The sequence below is a fragment of the Pinus tabuliformis genome, chromosome 1_2 (assembly GCF_031772625.1).
Source record: "Pinus tabuliformis cultivar Carrire ecotype Pingquan chromosome 1_2, CPIR1, whole genome shotgun sequence".
NCBI lineage: Eukaryota > Viridiplantae > Streptophyta > Pinopsida > Pinales > Pinaceae > Pinus > Pinus tabuliformis.
In genome coordinates this window covers 1,022,425,730-1,022,445,095 of record NC_142298.1, presented here as the reverse complement: position 1 = coordinate 1,022,445,095, position 19,366 = coordinate 1,022,425,730, and positions in this window count along the sequence as shown.

Genomic DNA, 19,366 nt, shown 5'->3' with positions numbered 1-19,366 from the left:
AAAGAGAATAGAGTCTCATTTGCCAAAGAATGATTGTGGGAAACTCTTAAATGTATTATTTTTCTATTCCATTGATATATTTCCCCAAGTGGTGATTTTGGCTAGGGTTGTAGATTGTTTCCCTCTTTGAAGGTTTTAACTACTTAGAAACAATAATGTATCAATATTTAATCTCATACTATGAGTATTTTCTTAAAATGTTCATTTGGTATGACTATTATATTTTGTTGCACATGATATTATAGTTCATGTGAAGATCCGCTCTCATTATTGATTGATATCTTGAATCTATGTCATTGCATATATTAAAATATTTATGGGATCTACTATTTTTGTACACTTTTGGGTTGAGTGAGTTGTTACATTGCATTGAAGCCTTGCTTTCAGTTGCAAATACTTTCCATTTCACCTTAAAATATTTTTATTTGTCTAAGATACAACATTTTAGGTTAAATTTGGAGGTATAATGTTTCATCGCACCTTTTAAATTTTATTTCACTAAGTTAATACTATAGGTTTTTTGTTTATGTTTTCAGTTTGCAAATATGCTATTTATCATGCAATCTATGTTTTTTAAGCAAACCAAAAACAAACTTAAATTTGTTTTATTTTCTGTATATGCTCTTTGCTCTACACTTTATGTGAGCTAAACAAATAAAAAACAAAGAGAAATATTGCATCTTTTTTGGGTAAAACTAATCAAGATTTAACATGGATGTTGTGGACTTTTTTTGTTTGTGGCCACATTGGAATTTTTTTCCAAACAAAAAAGGGTTTTTTGAATAGACACACACTTAGAGGCTAAAAAAAATAAACATTTTCTCTATTATAATATTCACTATATATTTTGCATCAACTAATTTAATTGTAAGTTACTTTATTAAATAAGTGACCATGAGTTCAAGTGTTTCTCTTTATTAAGTTACTTTTTGAAAATCTCATTGCAAATTCAAATTATTACATAATCATATTGTAAACTACATTTCACTTAAATTATAAAAGCAAATCTTATAAAGTAACTTTATTGCTCTTGTTTATATTATTTTTTAGATACAATTTTAATTTATAAAGTAGCTTTATTGTCAAAATGATTCACACATATTTTATAAAAGTTGCTCATTTAACCATTGAGGGGTAGTATAATTGATGATTTCCATATTATGAAGTATTATGTATACTATGAGATTCAAGGTTCAAATCCACCTGATTAACTTGTATTTGTGGAAGGAGTGTACATACACACGTAGAGGTTATAGTGTTAGCAGTTATAACTAATCTTGTATCATACAAGTATCAAATTGACACTATTGTCGATTGCTCTAGTGACAAAAAAATGTCACATAATAAGTAACTTACTTGTAAAAGTGAACTTATAAACAAAGATAATGGAATGATTTTTTTAACTTGTCAACCTTGTTATGCCCGGTCACCACATGGACTAACTTCTGCTTTCCATGTGACCCCTATTAGGAATAAAATATTGGAGCAATAAAATAAAATTGAATGCAAAAATAAAATGTATATTGAAATCATGCAAATGAGACACCAATATACGTGGTTCACCCAATCTAGGTTATGTCCATGGAGAAATAGTCAATCCTTCCTTTTATTGCATCGAGTAAATGAAGGGATACAATGTACAACACATTCGTTGCAATCTCTTCTTCGCTCTCTTTCAACCTATTCACTCCCTCTTAGTCTCTTCATTCTCAACTGTAATGCTCTCTCAATAAAAATGTGTAATCACGATACAATTCCCTCATAAAAGGAGGGTTTTCTTCTAGGAAAAACACCATTACTTCTACCATCAAATCTTATGACCTAGAGATGAACGATCTAGATTGACTATCAAATTACAATATTTTACAAGGTTATTTTACAAACAAAAAAAATTATTCGATGGCGTTGACCCATGAACCCCTTCTCTAGGGGCTCTAAATAATTGTCGCCACCCCCTCAAGATCCCTTGATGACAATAGTAGGGGGACAAGCCCCCCTACACTCCCCATCAGGAACTAGGGTCTAAAAATGGTTAGAAAACAAAACCTATGAATCAGGAAGATAATAAGGCACCACAACCAACAACACTTTGGTTACCTTTATGCCTTTCTTAAAAGGGTATAACTTTGACATTTAGAGTTCATTTTTTGTGTTGTTTATTTTGAAATTGCTAATTTTTAATAGTTTTCCATTCATACAAATAGTTTATGCATTACTTGCATATTTTAATATGGTTACTCCAAGTGATATTTTCTTACTAGTGCCAACTACTTATCAAGTACATCTCATTAGAGATTGTACAACAAAGTAAAGGGCTTCATTGGATTACCTCTTCCAAAGAAAGTCAAATGAGATAGTAAATGGTGGGGTGGTTGCAGGTGTTAAGGATAATCGTTCAAAACCAGAAACGATTTCTTCAAGCTCGGGTGGAACTTCCTCTTGGATTTCCTTTGGAGTATCAGTCATCAACCTCCAAATTTAGTTATTCTGCTATAATAGCAAAACTGGTTAATTTACCCGAAATATGGCAAACCTTCACTTTTTCCATGGAACCAACAGGAAATAAAACTTCAATTTAAAACCTTATCGCGTCTGTCATTCCACAAACCTTTATCGCTTTAAACCTCCATCGTCGATCTCAACACTCAATCCGACGGTTATTGCTTTCCCTGCTCGCAAACTAGCCGGATGATCTTCACCGTTGATCAATCCCGCTTGATCCAACGGTTGACGCGTAATATCGCGTGGAATTCTTGCCGATGTATAACAAGCCGAGGGCACGTGAGAAAAGCAGTTTCCCCGTGCTACGTGTCAGCTGCTAAGTGGAATCACGTGAATTTTCAAAATACAGCTTACCGCCTTGAGACCGCGCGAGAAACAACTTTCACCTACAAAGACCGCCTTTCTATTTTGTTTAACTATTGTGCTTGTAAGCACGCGATGACCATTAGATCTATCGGATCTATCGATCAAACGGTTCAGGTCTTTTCCTAGATTCCTCGCGAATTTATCATATTTTCCTCATTCCGCCAAGGTTTTAGCGCTTCCGCCAAGTTTAGTCCTCAACTATCAGATTCAGGATATCGCTAACTAAACTCTATGGTTTCGAAATACGTTAAGTTATTTCAATACACAGTGAGTGAAGATTTAAACACGATAACACAAGATTATATGAAACTCTAATTCTATAGAGGCCAAACTGGAAATCAACAACACTCAAAGATATTTCGAAGGAAATTCAAACCTCCAGGATTTAACCATTCATGCGCAGAATACACAAAGACATGGGGATATTTCATTTTTTTACAGTCTAATCCTCCACAGCCAAATCCTTTTACATTAATTCAAAACTTACATAAATACTTGTACATACAACAACCAGATCCTAAATCAATGGATCAAAACTGCCTAATCCTATCTAATCTGCATGATATTCTCCTCGAGAATCTCAACTAAGCCTAACTACTTGAATTTATTACATGATAATCCAAATCCCTAAATTCTAGCTCTAATCCTATCTAGAAAGCTTTGTAAAGTGACAACTAAAGGACCCCACTCCTTTGCTTGTAAATTTTTTGTATTTTTGGAATAAATTCAAAATATTTTATCTTCAAGCCTCATGCTCCTGCATCAGACTCCTGAGGAAAAAATTCTTCATGGGCTCCTGTCCATGAGCTCATCTACAGAACTACCCAACTTCTGTAGCGTGGCATCTGTCATCCAGGTAGCATCATCAATTGGTTTATCCTTCCATTTGACAAAATATTGAAAATTCTCCTATCCTCTTGTCCTTTTAAACAATCTCTTATCCAATATCTTCTCTGGCTGCAATGCCTTTGCTGTAGGTAACTGTTTTACCCAATCAACCTCTTGTTCTTCCTTATCTTCTGTTGTATCCTCTGCATTTCCACTTTCATACCTATACAAGTCAACAACATTGAAAATTGGAGATATGCCAATATCAGGGGGTAATTCAATTTCATATGCATTTGCAGAAAATTTCCTCAAAACTTTGCATGGTCCAATTTTCTTAAATTTTAACTTGTTATACTCCCTTTTTGGAAATCTTTCCTTCCTCGGGTGTGCTAAAACCAAATCTCCAACCTCAAAGTTAACTTCTCTCTTCTTCAAATTTGCTCTGCTCTTGTACTTTATGTTACTATCCTGTAACTGTTGTTTTACTTGTTCATGTATTGCTTGAATCTCTGAAGTAAAATCTTCTCTTTCAGCACTTCTCATTTCAGCTTTACCCAAGTCTCTTAATTCAGACACTCCTCCTGGGTGCATTCCATAAACTATATGGAATAGACTCTGCCCTGTACTCCTGTTAGGAGAATCATTATAAGCATATTCATCCTGTGCCAAAATTTGATCCCACTATTTTGGATGTTCACCTGTAAGACTTCTCAGAAGATTACCCAAGCTTCTATTTACAACTTCAGTTTGTCCATCAGTTTGAGGATGATAAGTTGAACTGAAACTTATTTTAGTATCAAGTTTCTTCCACAATGTCCTCCAGAAATGACCAATAAATCTGGTGTCCCTGTCTGAAACAATGCTCTTAGGTAACCCATGCAACCTTACAATCTCCTTAAAAAACATATTAGCAATGTGAGTAGCATCACTGGTTTTATAACATGGAATAAAATGTGCCATTTTAGAAAATCTGTCAACCACAACATAAATTGAATCATTTCCTCTTTGAGTTTTTGGTAAACCCAAAAACAAAATCCATACTTACCATATCCCAAGGTCTATCTGGAATAGGCAATAAAACATACAAACCTGTGTTTTGGCTCCTTCCCTTTGCATATTGATAGACTTTACAATTTTTTACATACTTTTCCACTTCAGATCTCATCTTCGGCCAGAAATAAAACCGGTTCAACTGCTCATAAGTCTTGTCTGCACCAAAATGTCCTCCAAGTCCACCACTATGTTTCTCCTTGATTAAATTTTCTCTCATAGAACAATTTGGTATGCACAGCTGATTTCTTTTAAACAACAATCCTTCTTGCAAGAAAAAATCCAGCCACTTACTTCTATCTAACAAAACAATATTTTTACAAACTTCAAATGCCTCTTTAAAATCTAAATCCTTCTCATATAATTCCTTAAGAAAATCAAAACCCAACACTTGAATTTGACTTTCCTGAACTAAAATACTTTTTCTACTTAAGGCATCTGCTACCTTGTTTGATTGGCCATTTATATGTTTCAATACAAAATTAAAACTTTGAAGATATTCTACCCATTTTGCATGCTTCTGACTAAGCTTTGGCTATTGCGTAATGTATTACAATGCATGGTTTTCTGAATAAAGTATAAAATCCTTATACATCAAGTAATGTATCCACTTTTTCAACGAATGTACATTTGCATAAAATTCCTTATCATAAGAAGAATATTTTTTCTTTGATTCATTCAGTTTTTCACTGAAATAAGCTACAGGTCTGTCCTCCTGAATTAAAACACCGCCAATAGCTTCTCCACTAGCATCACATTTCACTTGAAAAGGTTTATTAAAATCAGGCAAAATCAAAATAGGTTTCTCAGTGATCTTTCTTTTCAATAGCTGGAAGTTCTTCTCTACTTCAACAATCCATTTAAATGGTTATTTATCCTTCTTTATAGTGTCAATAATAGAAGCATTGATCTTACTAAAATTCTTTGTGAATTTCCTATAAAAACTAGCAAGACCATGAAAACTTCTTATCTCAAAAACAATTTTTGGTGAAGGCCACTCTATGATTTCCTTTATCTTCTCTGGGTCCATCTTTAATCCATCAGCAGAAACAACAAAGCCCAAATATAGTAACTCTTCCTTCATGAATGAACATTTCTTTAAATTTAGTAGTAACTTTTCTTGTTGCAGCTTCTGTAAGTCATAACTCAGATGTCTTATATGTTCCTCCTTAGATCTACTATAAACTAATATATCATCCAGATATACTATTAAAAATGTACCAATAAATTCTTTCAGAACTTCATTCATAAGCCCCATAAATGTACTAGGAGCATTTGATAAACCAAAAGGCATTACCATCCATTCATACAATCCTTCATTTGTTTTAAAAGCAATTTTCCATTCATCACCTTCTCTATCCTTATTTGATGATAACCAATTTTTAAATCCAGCTTAGTAAAATATCTTGCTCCACTTAAACAATCCATAAAATCTTCGATTCTTGGTAAAGGAAATATGTACCTGATTGTTATTTTGTTGATGGCTCTTGAATCAGTGCACATTCTCCATCCTCCATATTTCTTTGGACTCAACGCTGTTGGCACTGGACAAGGACTCAAACTCTCTCTAATTAGTCCTTTATCTAACAATTCCTGAACCTGTTTTCTGATTTCTTCATTTTATGTGGGAGTCATCCTGTAAGCTGTTTGCCCCTGGAATCAAATCTATATGATGATTGATTTTTCTAATGGGTGGTAACTCATTAGGAAAATAATCTACAATGATATCACAATAATTCTCCAACATCTCTTGAATTTCAATTGGCAAATCGAAAATTTTAGTGGAAGTAATTATTACCTTAGGTTTGCAAATCAATGCAAAATTTACCTCGTCCTCTTCAATCTGCTGCAGGTATTCTTTTCCACTCAGCGATAGAGTCTTTGGATCAGATTTTATTGACGCATCCTCCTCTTCCATAGGCAGCAATGTATGATTAATGCCATCTTTACCAAATTTGTATGTGTTCTCTTTCCCATCATGCATAGCTCCTCTGTCATACTGCTAAGGTCTTCCCAGCAATATGTAACACACATCCATAGGCATCACATCATAAAGAATTTTGTCTTTGTATTTGCCCAACTACAACTCCACTTCACACTATTCATTCACTAACAATTGATGTCCTTTTTGAAGCCATGACACCTTGTAAGGTGTTGGATGTTTCTTTGTCTTTAATTTCAACTTCTCCACCACTTCTGTAGAAACCAAATTATCAATACTGCCACTATCAATTATCATTTGACAACATTTTCCTTGAACCTTGTACATAGTCCTTAACAAAGTCTTTCTCTGTGCTGGTTCAACAACTTCCTTTGCTGGCTTTAACAAAACTTTGTTAACTACCAAAGGTTCCCCTTTCTCTGGTACATTTTCTTGTTCTGGCACCTTTTCAGCTTCTTCTTCAGTCTGAGCAACAATTACATTCCTCTAATTTGTTCTTGCATTTTCTGGGCACTCATAGGCTCTGTGTCCCATCTTGTTACATCCGTAACATCTGATTTCTCTTCCTCTGCTTCTGCCTCCTCTTCCTCTGAAGAAAACTCCTTCTTCCACTTGCATCACCTTCTGTGGGTGTATGCTAACTCTAGCTGCTGCTAGCTCCATCTCTAGGTGATGTAGATCTTCCTCTACCACCTTGAATTCTTCTTCCTCGAAAAATACCTCTACTTCTGGCAGATTGCTTCCTCATGAGTTTTTCTTCAGCCCTCAATACCCTCTGATAAGCCGCTTCCATTGTTTTAGGAGACAACAAACTTATCTAATCTTGGATCTACATTCTGAGACCATTCATGTATCTTGCAACCTTCTCATCTGTATCTTGAATTTTTCTAGCTCTTATGCTCACTTTGTAAAATTCCTTTGTGTATTCTTTCACTGTCAAAGACCTCTGTCTAATATTCTGCATCTGTCTATATAAAGAAAGTTGATAATCACTTGGCAAAAACTTACCTCTCAACTTTGCCACCATCCTGTTCCAATTTTTAATTGGTTGCTTACCAAGTCTTTTTCTTTCTGCCTGCACTCCATCCCACCAAAGTGTTGCATGTCCTTTCAATTTTGTGACAGCAAATTTCACTCTCTTTCCTTCTTCCATTTCTTCATAATCAAATAATTTCTCCATGTCATTAATCCAGTCTATCAACTCCTCAGGGTTTAAACCTCTTGTATAAATTGAACCCTCAAGTCTAGGTTTAGATGTGGATCCCAACACTGATTTAAAGAATCTCATTTCAGGAGTAATTTCTGCAGGTTCCTCTTCTTCTGCAGCTTCAACTTCAGGCTCACTGACATCTCCATCTCTTTGATTTCCTATTTCCATTGCTTCTAGTCTAGCTTGCATCTGTTGCATAGCTTCCATCACTTCAGCATTTTCAACTGGTCTTCCTCTTCTTCGACCACCACCACGTCTTCCTCCAACTTTGAAAGCCATGTTGGATTTCTTTCTCTGATCTTTGAGATCCTTCTCAGTGTCAATAGGCTGCTCTGATACCACTAATGGTGGGGTGGTTGCAAGTGTTAAGGATAATCATTCAAAACTAGAAACAATTTCTTCAAGCTCGGGTGGAACTTTCTCTTGGATTTCCTTTGGAGTATCAGTCATCAACCTCCAAATTTAGTTATTCTGCTATAATAGCAGAACTGGTTAATTTACCTGAAATATGGCAAACATTCACTTTTTCCACAGAACCGACAGGAAATAAAACTTCAATTTAAAACCTTATCGCGTTCGTCATTCCACAAACCTTTATCGCATTAAACCTCCACCGTCGATCTCAACACTCAATCTGACGGTTATCGCTTTCCCAGCTTGCAAACTAGCCGGATGATCTTCACCGTTGATCAATCCCGCTTGATCCAACGGTTGATGTGTAATATCGCATGGAATTCTTGCCGATGTATAACAAGCCGAGGGCATGCGAGAAAAGCAGTTTCCCTGTGCTACGTGTTGGCTGCTAAGTGGAATCGCGTGAATTTTCAAAATACAGCTTACCGCCTTGAGACTGCGCGAGAAACAGCTTTCACCTATGAAGACAACCTTTCTATTCTATTTAACAATTGTGCTTGTAAGCACATGATGACCGTTAGATCTATCGGATTTGTCGATCAGACGATTCAGGTCTTTTCTTGGATTCCTCGCAAATTTATCAGATTTTCCTCATTCCGCCAAGGTTTTAGCGCTTCCGCCAAGTTTAGTCCTCAACTATCAGATTCAAGATATCGCTAACTAAACTCTGTGGTTTTGAAATACGTTAAGTTAATTCAATACACAACGATTGAAGACTTAAACACGATAACACAAGATTATACAAAACTCTAATTCTACATAGGCCAAACTGGAAATCAACAACACTCAAAGATATTTTGAAGGAAATTCAAACCTCCAAGATTTAACCATTCATGTGCATAATACATAGAGACACAGGGATATTTCAATTTTTTTTATAGTATAATCCTCCACAGCCAAATCCTTTTACATTAGTTAAAAACTTACATAAATACTTGTACATACAACAACCAGATCCTAAATCAATGGATCGAAACTGCCTAATCCTATCTAATTCGCATGATATTCTCCTCGAGAATCTCAATGAAGCCTAACTACTTGAATTTATTACATGATAATCCAAATCCCTAAATTCTAGCTCTAATCCTATCTAGAAAGCTTTGTAAAGTGACAGCTAAAGGACCCCACTCCTTTGCTTGTAAACTTTTTTTTTTGTATTTTTGGAATAAATTCGAAGTATTTTGTCTTCAAGCCTCATGCTCCTACATCATTAAACATAATGAAGCACATGGATTAATCGAAATGTCCACCCCTAATGATTTATGGTTTCACTTTCAAAATTTTATGATCCATATGAAGATTAGGATAATTCAAAAGTTGTTTTTGGTAAACATAATGAAATTTGAGCCCATCAACTTGAAATTCAATAATTTCTTTAAATTCCAATGATTTATCTTGCTTTGAAAATTATTTAAGTTCAAAACATTTAAACTTATACTTAAACCATTGTAAAATAGAAATAAAGAATGAATAATGTATATATATTATTCTTTCTAAGCTTGATAGTGCATACTATGTTCTTGTCTATACTTTTCATGAATCGACAAGAAAAAAAACTTCAAGGAATTCTTATGCAACACCTTCTCTTGAGTCATTTTATGATTATATTATTAGAGAACAAGATAAACTCTTGCATTTTGGAGTGATCAACATTGCATATACATCTACCAAATCCTTAATATCTCAATAAAAGGATAAATCCAAGCATATAAAGAAACATCATCCCCACAACAACAAACAAAACAAGAATCCCAAACACTCTCAACAAGTTTCTAGCCCCATTAGTGACAAAGGACCAAAATCAAAAGGTAAGAAGACCAACACACATTGCAATTTTTCTGAGCAAGATGGTCATTTAGAGTCTAAAATGTTTTAAAAAGATGGAGGCCTCATAAGCAATGATGAAGAATCAAAATCTCAATCTTGATTCTTCTTGTTCCAAATATTCATCTCATGGTGATGCACTTTCTACTTCTAATTTTTCCTTCAATGCAACATTCACTTATTATTCTAATAAATGACATATGGTATTCTCCTCAAAACCGAATATTCATGTTTCCTCAAGGATGGTATGGGGCCTCTTTCTAGGGACAATTTCATTTTCCTACATAGATGCTTATACAAAATCAATAATTGAAACTCCCATCCAATGCACCACTAAGCAATCCTCCTTTGTGACCCTAGCTACCTATGCAATCTAACCCAAACCAAAATAATAAGGTGGTGCAACAAGTTGAAGCTATCGTCTTCCCTACTTATTGCATCTCCTCTATTGAATGTAATGATATACACTTGAGGTTAAGACGAGTAGTAAATTTGGGAGCTACCCCTGTCATTATAGATCATGAAGAAGATAACTCACCCAGGGAAGAAGCTTCGATTCATGAGACATTAAAAGAACATGATGTTGAAACTCCTATAGCATATGGCATTCTTGTTATATTACTATTATTAATATTAATTGTTAAGCATCAATATTATTCACTCAGTTTTATTTTCTTAGATTATTAGTAATAATTCATCCGTTCACCCCAAAATGATGATACAATTTTGAGTGAAATTTTGATTTCTTGTTTTTTAAAATATTAAAAAAATTAATATTAAATAGTAAGTTTAAATAACAAACTTTATTTATGTATTTATTTATATGACATATTAAATTCTGATTATATATATATATATATATATATATTATATATATATATATATATATATATATATATATATATATATATATATATATATATATATATATATATAAATTATTGTGTTAGGAAATGGAAATAAACAAAAAGATTAAACAAAAAATATATTTTTTATAAGTATTCCTTTAAGATTTGAGATTCCATTGGAGCTTATAATAAATATTTTTATTTTTTTTCCCATTGGAGCTTTGAGCATGAGAATTCATCTTAGATGTGAGTGTGAAATTCATAGTTGTGATGTTTAGTTTGTTTTCAGTTTGCTTGAAGAGAGCTTAATCATATTCCTATGCTTCAACCAACTCTCTGAAATATGAGATTCCTCTAAGATCTACATGGAATTTTTTGTGATATGATATGCAACAATGAAGAAGAGTAGGGATCACAAGGTCAACTATAAAAGTATTGGGATTTAAGGAGATTCTCAAATTGTTTATATGACTAGCACTGGGGCAGATTTGGTCATCGATCATACCAAAAGTGAGCCCCTGATGATCGAGTGTAAGAGGGAGCTGGCCTTTGAATTCAAGATGAAGGAACCTGGAATCATGCACTACTTCCTATGCCTTGAGGTGTGATAAAGGCCCGATGATATTTCCCTTTCACAAGGAAAATATGTCGTGAATTTCTTGGAGAGATTTGGAATGATAGAATGCAAGGATGGAAATGAATTTCAAGAAGATATGTGGAGAACCTGCAAGACCCAATTTGGCGAATCCATCCAAGTATAGACAATTTATTGTGGCTCTGATGTTCTTAGTGAACACCCATCCATATATATGCTATGCAGTGAACACTTTGAGTCAATTCATGACTGGGCCTCTTCATTCACATTAGGCATATCAATTGAATTCAAAAGATGGAAAATGTGTCAGAGCTATGAAACACATCATGGATAGTTACTCAGAAATGCAAGATACCAACTGTGCGTTGTATACTTTGGAGAGATCATCTGCCACTTAACTTACTCAAATAGGGAGTCAACCCCATGATCTCCCCAATAGCCTTGAAAAATTACCAATTTTCAAGGGAGATCGTTATGTTTTTACACATGATTTCTAGGAATATTTTACTAGAATGATGGAAGGAATAAAGGTGCAACATGGAGACATAGCAATGAAATGTTTTATTGTTGCTTTAAATGGTGATGATGCTAGATGGATTGCTAGTTTACTTAATAATATAATCAGTAGCTTTCCTCAAATTACAACCAAGTTATTTGAAAATTGGTATGAAACATAAGATCATATATTTTTATTGAATGCTTTTCATTAGATTGAAGGAAAGGAAAATGAAATCATTGATGAATTTAATGTTAGATTTTATAGGGTGCTTCAAGATATTCCTCAAGATTGTAGACCTCTAGAAAAGTCCCTCCTAACTTACTTCCTTCACACATTCAATGGAATTTTTGCTTTAAATATAAATCTCTCTAAAATAGACACCATTAATGCTACTAAAACTAATGCAAAAAATAGATGATAGTTGGACTCTAGCAAATAAGTTGGACATATTAGTTCCTTTAGAACCTAAAACCAAAACACAAACCAAGGCATATGAGAGTACATAAAATTATTCAACTTCTAACTCAAATGACTCTATGTAACAAATAACTCAAAAACTTAAATAATCATAGTTAACCAATGCAAAGTCATCAAGTTGTGCAAAACAAATAGGTTCAAATGGAATTTGGCCAACAGTCTTTCCAACCCAAAAATAATTTTCCTCCTAAAACTATTCATCAACCTCCATACCAAGGTCATAAACCTCCTAATCCTTTGGAGTATAACAAATCCATTGAGAAATTTAGTCATATTTTTGGTAGGGTGTGTGATGTGTTCCACTTTGTGTCCACTTCCTAGGAATTTGTAAAGGCATACAATGAAAGAAAGCTTGAAGGGTTTAGTTTCCCAAACATGCACACTCTATCTTCTTTTGAAGGTATTAGTGGATTTTTTGATAAACCCAATCCTAAAGGAAATTATCCTCAAGTGAATAAATATACTAGGTTGTTCAATAGGATACCTTCTGATGATGAGCTTAAACATACGTATGTTGAATGTTGTAAAGGGAAGACTTAACAATGTAAATATAAAGAAACATCATATCCAAACCCAAACCTAACTCAAACTCCCGGTTAATCATCTGGTCAAGAATCCTCTTCTTATAAGATAGTAGTAGACCCTCCTAATTCTTTAGGGTCCATGGAACTGGATGTAGATCACTCTAGATGGTAATGTAGTGCTAAAGTGCTTATTCCTGCAACTGAGGTTGTCAAGATCCCTAACTTTAGAGGTAAAAAAGGGAAGGTCTTAGGATTTGAAGATCCAAAAGTCTAGGAGGTTGTTCATATTAACCCTATCAGTATGGATCAAAGTGAGTATCCCTCGTGTTTCTAATGTCTCTCATGTTTAACAAACCTAGCAACAATCCCTTAAATGAGCCATTTTTTGTGTCATTTATCATAACTTCTTAGATCCTTCATAATTGCATGATGGATTCAAGGTTTTCAGTAAATGTCACGAGTTTACATGTGAGAAAGAGGATGGAACTTATAACTTCATGACCACACAAGAATATTTGTTCCTTTGATTTTTCATGAGATCCCATTCATTGGGTTAATCAAAAATTTACAATTCCACCTTGCAGTGCATCCTGATGTATTCCTGAGTATGGACATTGTGGTGTTGGATGTGCATTTGTCTTGGGGAATGTTGTTGTCAGTACAAAAGAAGAATAAAGAAGGCTATGACCAACCCATCACACTCATAAGCAAGATGTTTAGGGATACAAATTTAAATTACACAATTATGGAAAAGTAGGCCTATTCCTTAGTCAAAACACTTAATAATTTCCATATTTATGTGGCTACTACATGATTGTAGCGTTTGTTCCCCATTCTTGAATGAAATAATTTTTATCTCAACAAGATTATCTAGGAACTGGAGGAAAGTGGATGGTAAAAAATCAGGAATATGATCTAAATATGAAACTTATGAAATTCATTAAGGGCCAGGGACTAACAAAGATCATGGACAAGGGTAATGAGAAATCCTTAAGCTTAGATGATGAAATGTGTACTATGGTAAATTCCATTGCTCAAGAGTTGGAGAACATGAATTGGTATCAAGATATGATTTATTATCTCAAACAATAGAGTAGTCCTAGGAACTTTCTTAAGCATAAGAGAATATATTTGAGGTAGAATGCCTCCAAGTATTGTTTCATTGACCAAGATTTGGGATGGAGAAATATGGATGGATTGATATTATGATGTGTTAGTTTAGAGGAATCCTAAACTCTCATCAAAGAGTTTCATCAAGGCTTATGTAGGGGACATCACACAACTAATACTACCTTGCAAAATATCCATAGGGGTGTCTACTATTGGCCATCTATTTTAATTGATGTTCATAGGTTTGTTAGAGAATGTCAACCATGTCAATTCTTTATGGGAAAACAAAATTTGGTCACTTTCCCTTTATAATCAATGGCGATAGAGGCACCATTTCAACATTGGGATCTTGATTTCATCAATGAATTTAAAGAAAATTAAAGCATAGAATCCATATCTACCAAGAAGGCCATTGATGATGTTGTTATTAATATCCTAGAAGAAAAAAACATAACTAGCTTCGATGTCCCTCTCACAATCACTACTAACAATGCCAAAGCATTTAGTTCTTTGAAGGTTTCATCAATTTTCTTGGATTATGGCATTATCTTGTCTCACTTTTCGAATCCAATTATAAAAATATAATGAATAAAATTAAAAGGACTATAGGAGATAATAAGAAAAGATGGGATAGTTGTCGAATCCAATCATAAAAATATAACGAATATCATTAAAAGGACTATAGGGATAATAAGAAAAGATGGGATAGCCAAATTAAGTATGCTTTATTCACATACCACATAACAAAGAAAGATTCTACGGGTAAAATTCCATTTGAGCTTGGGTATGGGATGTTGATGCAGGAGCATCCGACCCTTTTCTTAATTAAAGAAGAATCCAAGTGGAGCGATGAAAACGTGGACAGTCAAGCTGGAAAATGGGAGGAAAATCTGCTCAAAAACAGATTTAATGAGGATTTGATGGATATATTATCTACGTGCATGCATTATGGAGCTTTCGTTGGAGGAAAATAAGGATCGGATCTTATCGATCCTTCCAATCTAACATTTCTATGTATATAAGACAGAGATTTGAGAGCATGAGAGAGATCTAGAGAAATAGGTAGGCGTTGTGTGTGAACAGAATGTAATCCGAAAGCGATTTTGTTCTAAGGCTGGAATGCCTTAGGATGAACTGTTTTGTAAATATATAGAAGCATGTTCAGTGTTAATTATATACGCCGGTGGGTGTGGGTATTTTGTAAATATGTTAATAAACCATCGATCAGTCAAAGGATCGATGGTGACCTAAAATGTTGTTTAATTGTTATATATGGAGTGTTAATTCACATATTTATTAGACTGACGCAGAATTGATATCATGAATAATGGATTTGCATTGTATTCTACTTGGAAGTGTGTTTTGGTTTATTTTGTGGTGTGTACAGGTGTTACATGCGTTTGAATCCCAAACCCTGTGAGGTGGAATCGCAGATTGTAAGTGTAGCATTGTAATGCTATAGTCACGACCGAAGAAAGTATATGGGGAAGCATTGATGGAGCGCAGAGCTAAATAAGTAAAGGCAGGTGATTAAAAGGCGAGGTTTGGAGTTGAATCGAGTGCAGAATGTGTGGTGGATAAACGGTTGGTTCAATATTCATAAAGGTCCATGTTTAATAAATGAAAAGGTTTAAGCCTAGAACGCTTCCGATTAAGCTTAGTGGGCCATAACCCACAGGCCCAGGTTCGAGATTTATACATGAAAGGAGATTTTGGCTTTACCCCAAGATTTCTTTTCATCAAGTGGTATCAGAGCAGGGAAAGGATTTCCTGCGAGAAGGAAGAAGAATGCAAGCAGAAGGGGAAAGAGGTACAGTTGTGTTAACGCTGGAGAGTTTATGGTCTTACCGTTGTGCAGATGGCGACAGTGGAAGGTGAGAAGATTTGCAGCAACCTAGAGCAAGGCGTGCTCAATAGGTTCCAAAGGAGAGAACCAGAAGGATGCCAAAAGACCGAGTGCGGAGGGCTTGGTGAGGTATCATGTAACAGAGGAGATTGTTACTGCAGAGGTTGGTTGCAGCTCACAGAAGATCATGAAAGCAGTTCTACTAAAGAAATGCAGTGGGTAGAATTGCTAAGGACCAGGAGAAGTATATGACCAGGAGGTCATAATTTTTTTTTTTTACCTTGGGAGTCTGATGCAGGAGCATTTGACCCTTTTCTTAATTAAAGAAGAATCCAAGTGGAGCGATGAAAACGTGGACAGTCAAGCTGGAAAACGGGAGGAAAATCTACTCAAAAACAGATTTAATGAGGATTTGACAGATATATTATCTGCGTGCATGCATTATGGAGCTTTCGTTGGAGCAAAATAAGGATAAGATCTTATCGATCCTTCCGATCTAACATTTCTATGTATATAAGACAGAGATTTGAGAGCATGAGAGAGATCTAGAGAAATAGGTAGGCGTCGTGTGTGAACAGAATGTAATCCGAAAGCGATTTTGTTCTAAGGCTGGAATGCCTTAGGATGAACTGTTTTGTAAATATATAGAAGCATGTTCAGTGTTAATTATATACGCTGGTGTGTGTGGGTATTTTGTAAATGTGTTAATCAACCATCGATCAGTCAAAGGATCGATGGCGACCTAAAATGTTGTTTAATTGTTATATATGGAGTGTTAATTCACATATTTGTTAGAATGACGCAGAATTGATATCATGAATAATGGATTTGCGTTGTATTCTACTTGGAAGTGTGTTTTGGTTTATTTTGTGGTTTGTACAGGTGTTACATGCGTTTGAATCCCAAACCTTGTGAGGTGGAATCGCAGATTGTAAGTGCAGCATTGTAATGCTATAGTCACGACCAAAGAAAGTATATGGGGAAGCGTTGATGGAGCGCAGAGCTAAATAAGTAAAGGCAGGTGATTAAAAGGCGGGGTTTGGAGTTGAATCGAGTGCATAATGCATGGTGGATAAATGGTTGGTTCAATATTCATAAAGGTCCATGTTTAATAAATGAAAAGGTTTAAGCCTAGAACGCTTCCGATTAAGCTTAGTGGGCCATAACCCACAGGCCCAGGTTCGATATTTATACATGAAAGGAGATTTTGGCTTTACCCCAAGATTTCTTTTCATCAAATGTATATTATATTGCTTATTCATTTGAAAAAATTGGTAGATCATATTTTGCAACATGTTTCTATTGTCTTTGATGCCTTGCAGGAACAAACCTCACAACTAATCAAGTTGGATGAAAATATGAGAAAATCATATTATCACCTTGTCAAGAGCTAAGAAGTCATGAAGAAAAAAAATTCATAGAAGGGCTTAAAGGCAATATTTTCATATAACGAATATTGTATTGCTATGGAACAAAATGGAGAGAAACCAAAGAACCATGGAAAATTTGATAGTTTTTGGCTAGGTCCTTATGTAATTATTGAAGTTGTTAGTGAGAATTCATTCGACATTTGCCATCTAGATGGTGAGAGTCTTCATTTTCCCATTAATTGGAAAGCTTTAAATCATTCTACAAAGGTATAACTTAGCACTATGAGGGGCACATTTCTCACTCTAACATAGTTTTCATTTTTTTCTTTTTCATTGATGTGTTCTTACTTACTTACTTAGTTACATCTCACATCATCTTTATTTTATTACTTGGATGTTACTTCATTTTCTAGAATAATTATCCTTCATTATAATAGATGTTACTTCATTTCCTAGAATGGATGTCACTTCACCTAGGAAATTTTATCCCTAAATGGATTAGAGAACCTTGGTGGACTTCTTATGAGGACTCATGGTTTTATGGGAACCTACATTTGTAGGGGTGATCAACTGTGTATGGGCCAACCCATCCCACATCAAGGTGCACCTATGTCATTTCAAATGGTTAGTGTTTATAGAGTATATAGGATACCTTGGTTTTGGTGCAGTATTACTCATGAAAGCTCTCACAACATAGCAGTCTCTTATGAAAATTTTCATGTTTACCAAGGTAGTTCATGATTCCCAATGTAAAATGGTCTAGTTGGTCAATAAATCAACCTAATTTCAAATTTCACATCATGATTAGAGGATTCCATGTCGTGCGGAAATTTTCTAATCATCACATTTACTAAAAATTTATGGCTCGGTCAAACTTGGTTAGAGCGATAGGGGGAGTAATCTAAGTGGGTTTTCAAGAATAGGGTTGGGAAAAATATTGCATGCATTACATCCAAAGAGGTTAGCACAATGAGACAAAGAATATCTAGATATTAGAATTTTGAAATCATGAAGGGTAATAGAGGTCAGTTAGAAGGGAGAGATAACATGGTAGTCAAGATGATGATGTGGCAATGCCCTAGATGGTTGAAGGTTAAATCCCTACCATCCACCTAATAGTTATTGAAAATTAAATTAAAATTTTGGAATCCCTATTCCAACATAAACATGTCTATCAGTGTAATTAGGTGAGTGGTATGGATTTAACTCCACAAAATATTTGAAAACATTCTTAATAATAATCACATATCAATGATTGTGATTTATCTCCAAAGTAGTGATGTTTTTTCTATCGTTTAAATTAAATTGACTAATTAAAAGGAAAAATGTCATATGAAAATGAGTTATGTTTATTTGGGCATGTAGTATGTAACACCCTCCTCCCACATCTACCCAAGTAACCAACCAACCGGGGTAAACATGTGACGAGAGGCTACTATGATATGATTCAACCTCCTAGGTAACCTTAAGGAAATGGAATCGACAGAAACACATCATATAGACTTTCCACATCTGCTACAGGACTCCCGAGAACTATCCCAACACTTATGGTAACCAAACCCTGGGTCCCACTGAGGTTTTATATCTATTGATCTCTGGACGCTCCCATTCTATGGGCTTGACAATGTCCACGAGGCTCTAGACACTCTCATGACATGGCATGCAATATCTAGGGACTATTTTTCTCAGTGTTGTGTTAGTGTCCTCGATATTTGAGCCACTTTTTCTTACCCAAAGCCCAAGTCACTGTCAAGAATTGAGTGACACCTTTAGAATAAAAAGATAAAAACTAAACAATGCTGCAAATTCAAATACTTGAACAACCCCTTGATTGGACCCCTACTAGCCAAGATAGGAATTTCATCCAACATATTACAAATATGTAATCTACAGGTGTAAACAACATATCTAAGCATAGGGGTCCCATGCTCATATGAGAATCGATAGGAAGCATTGATGCC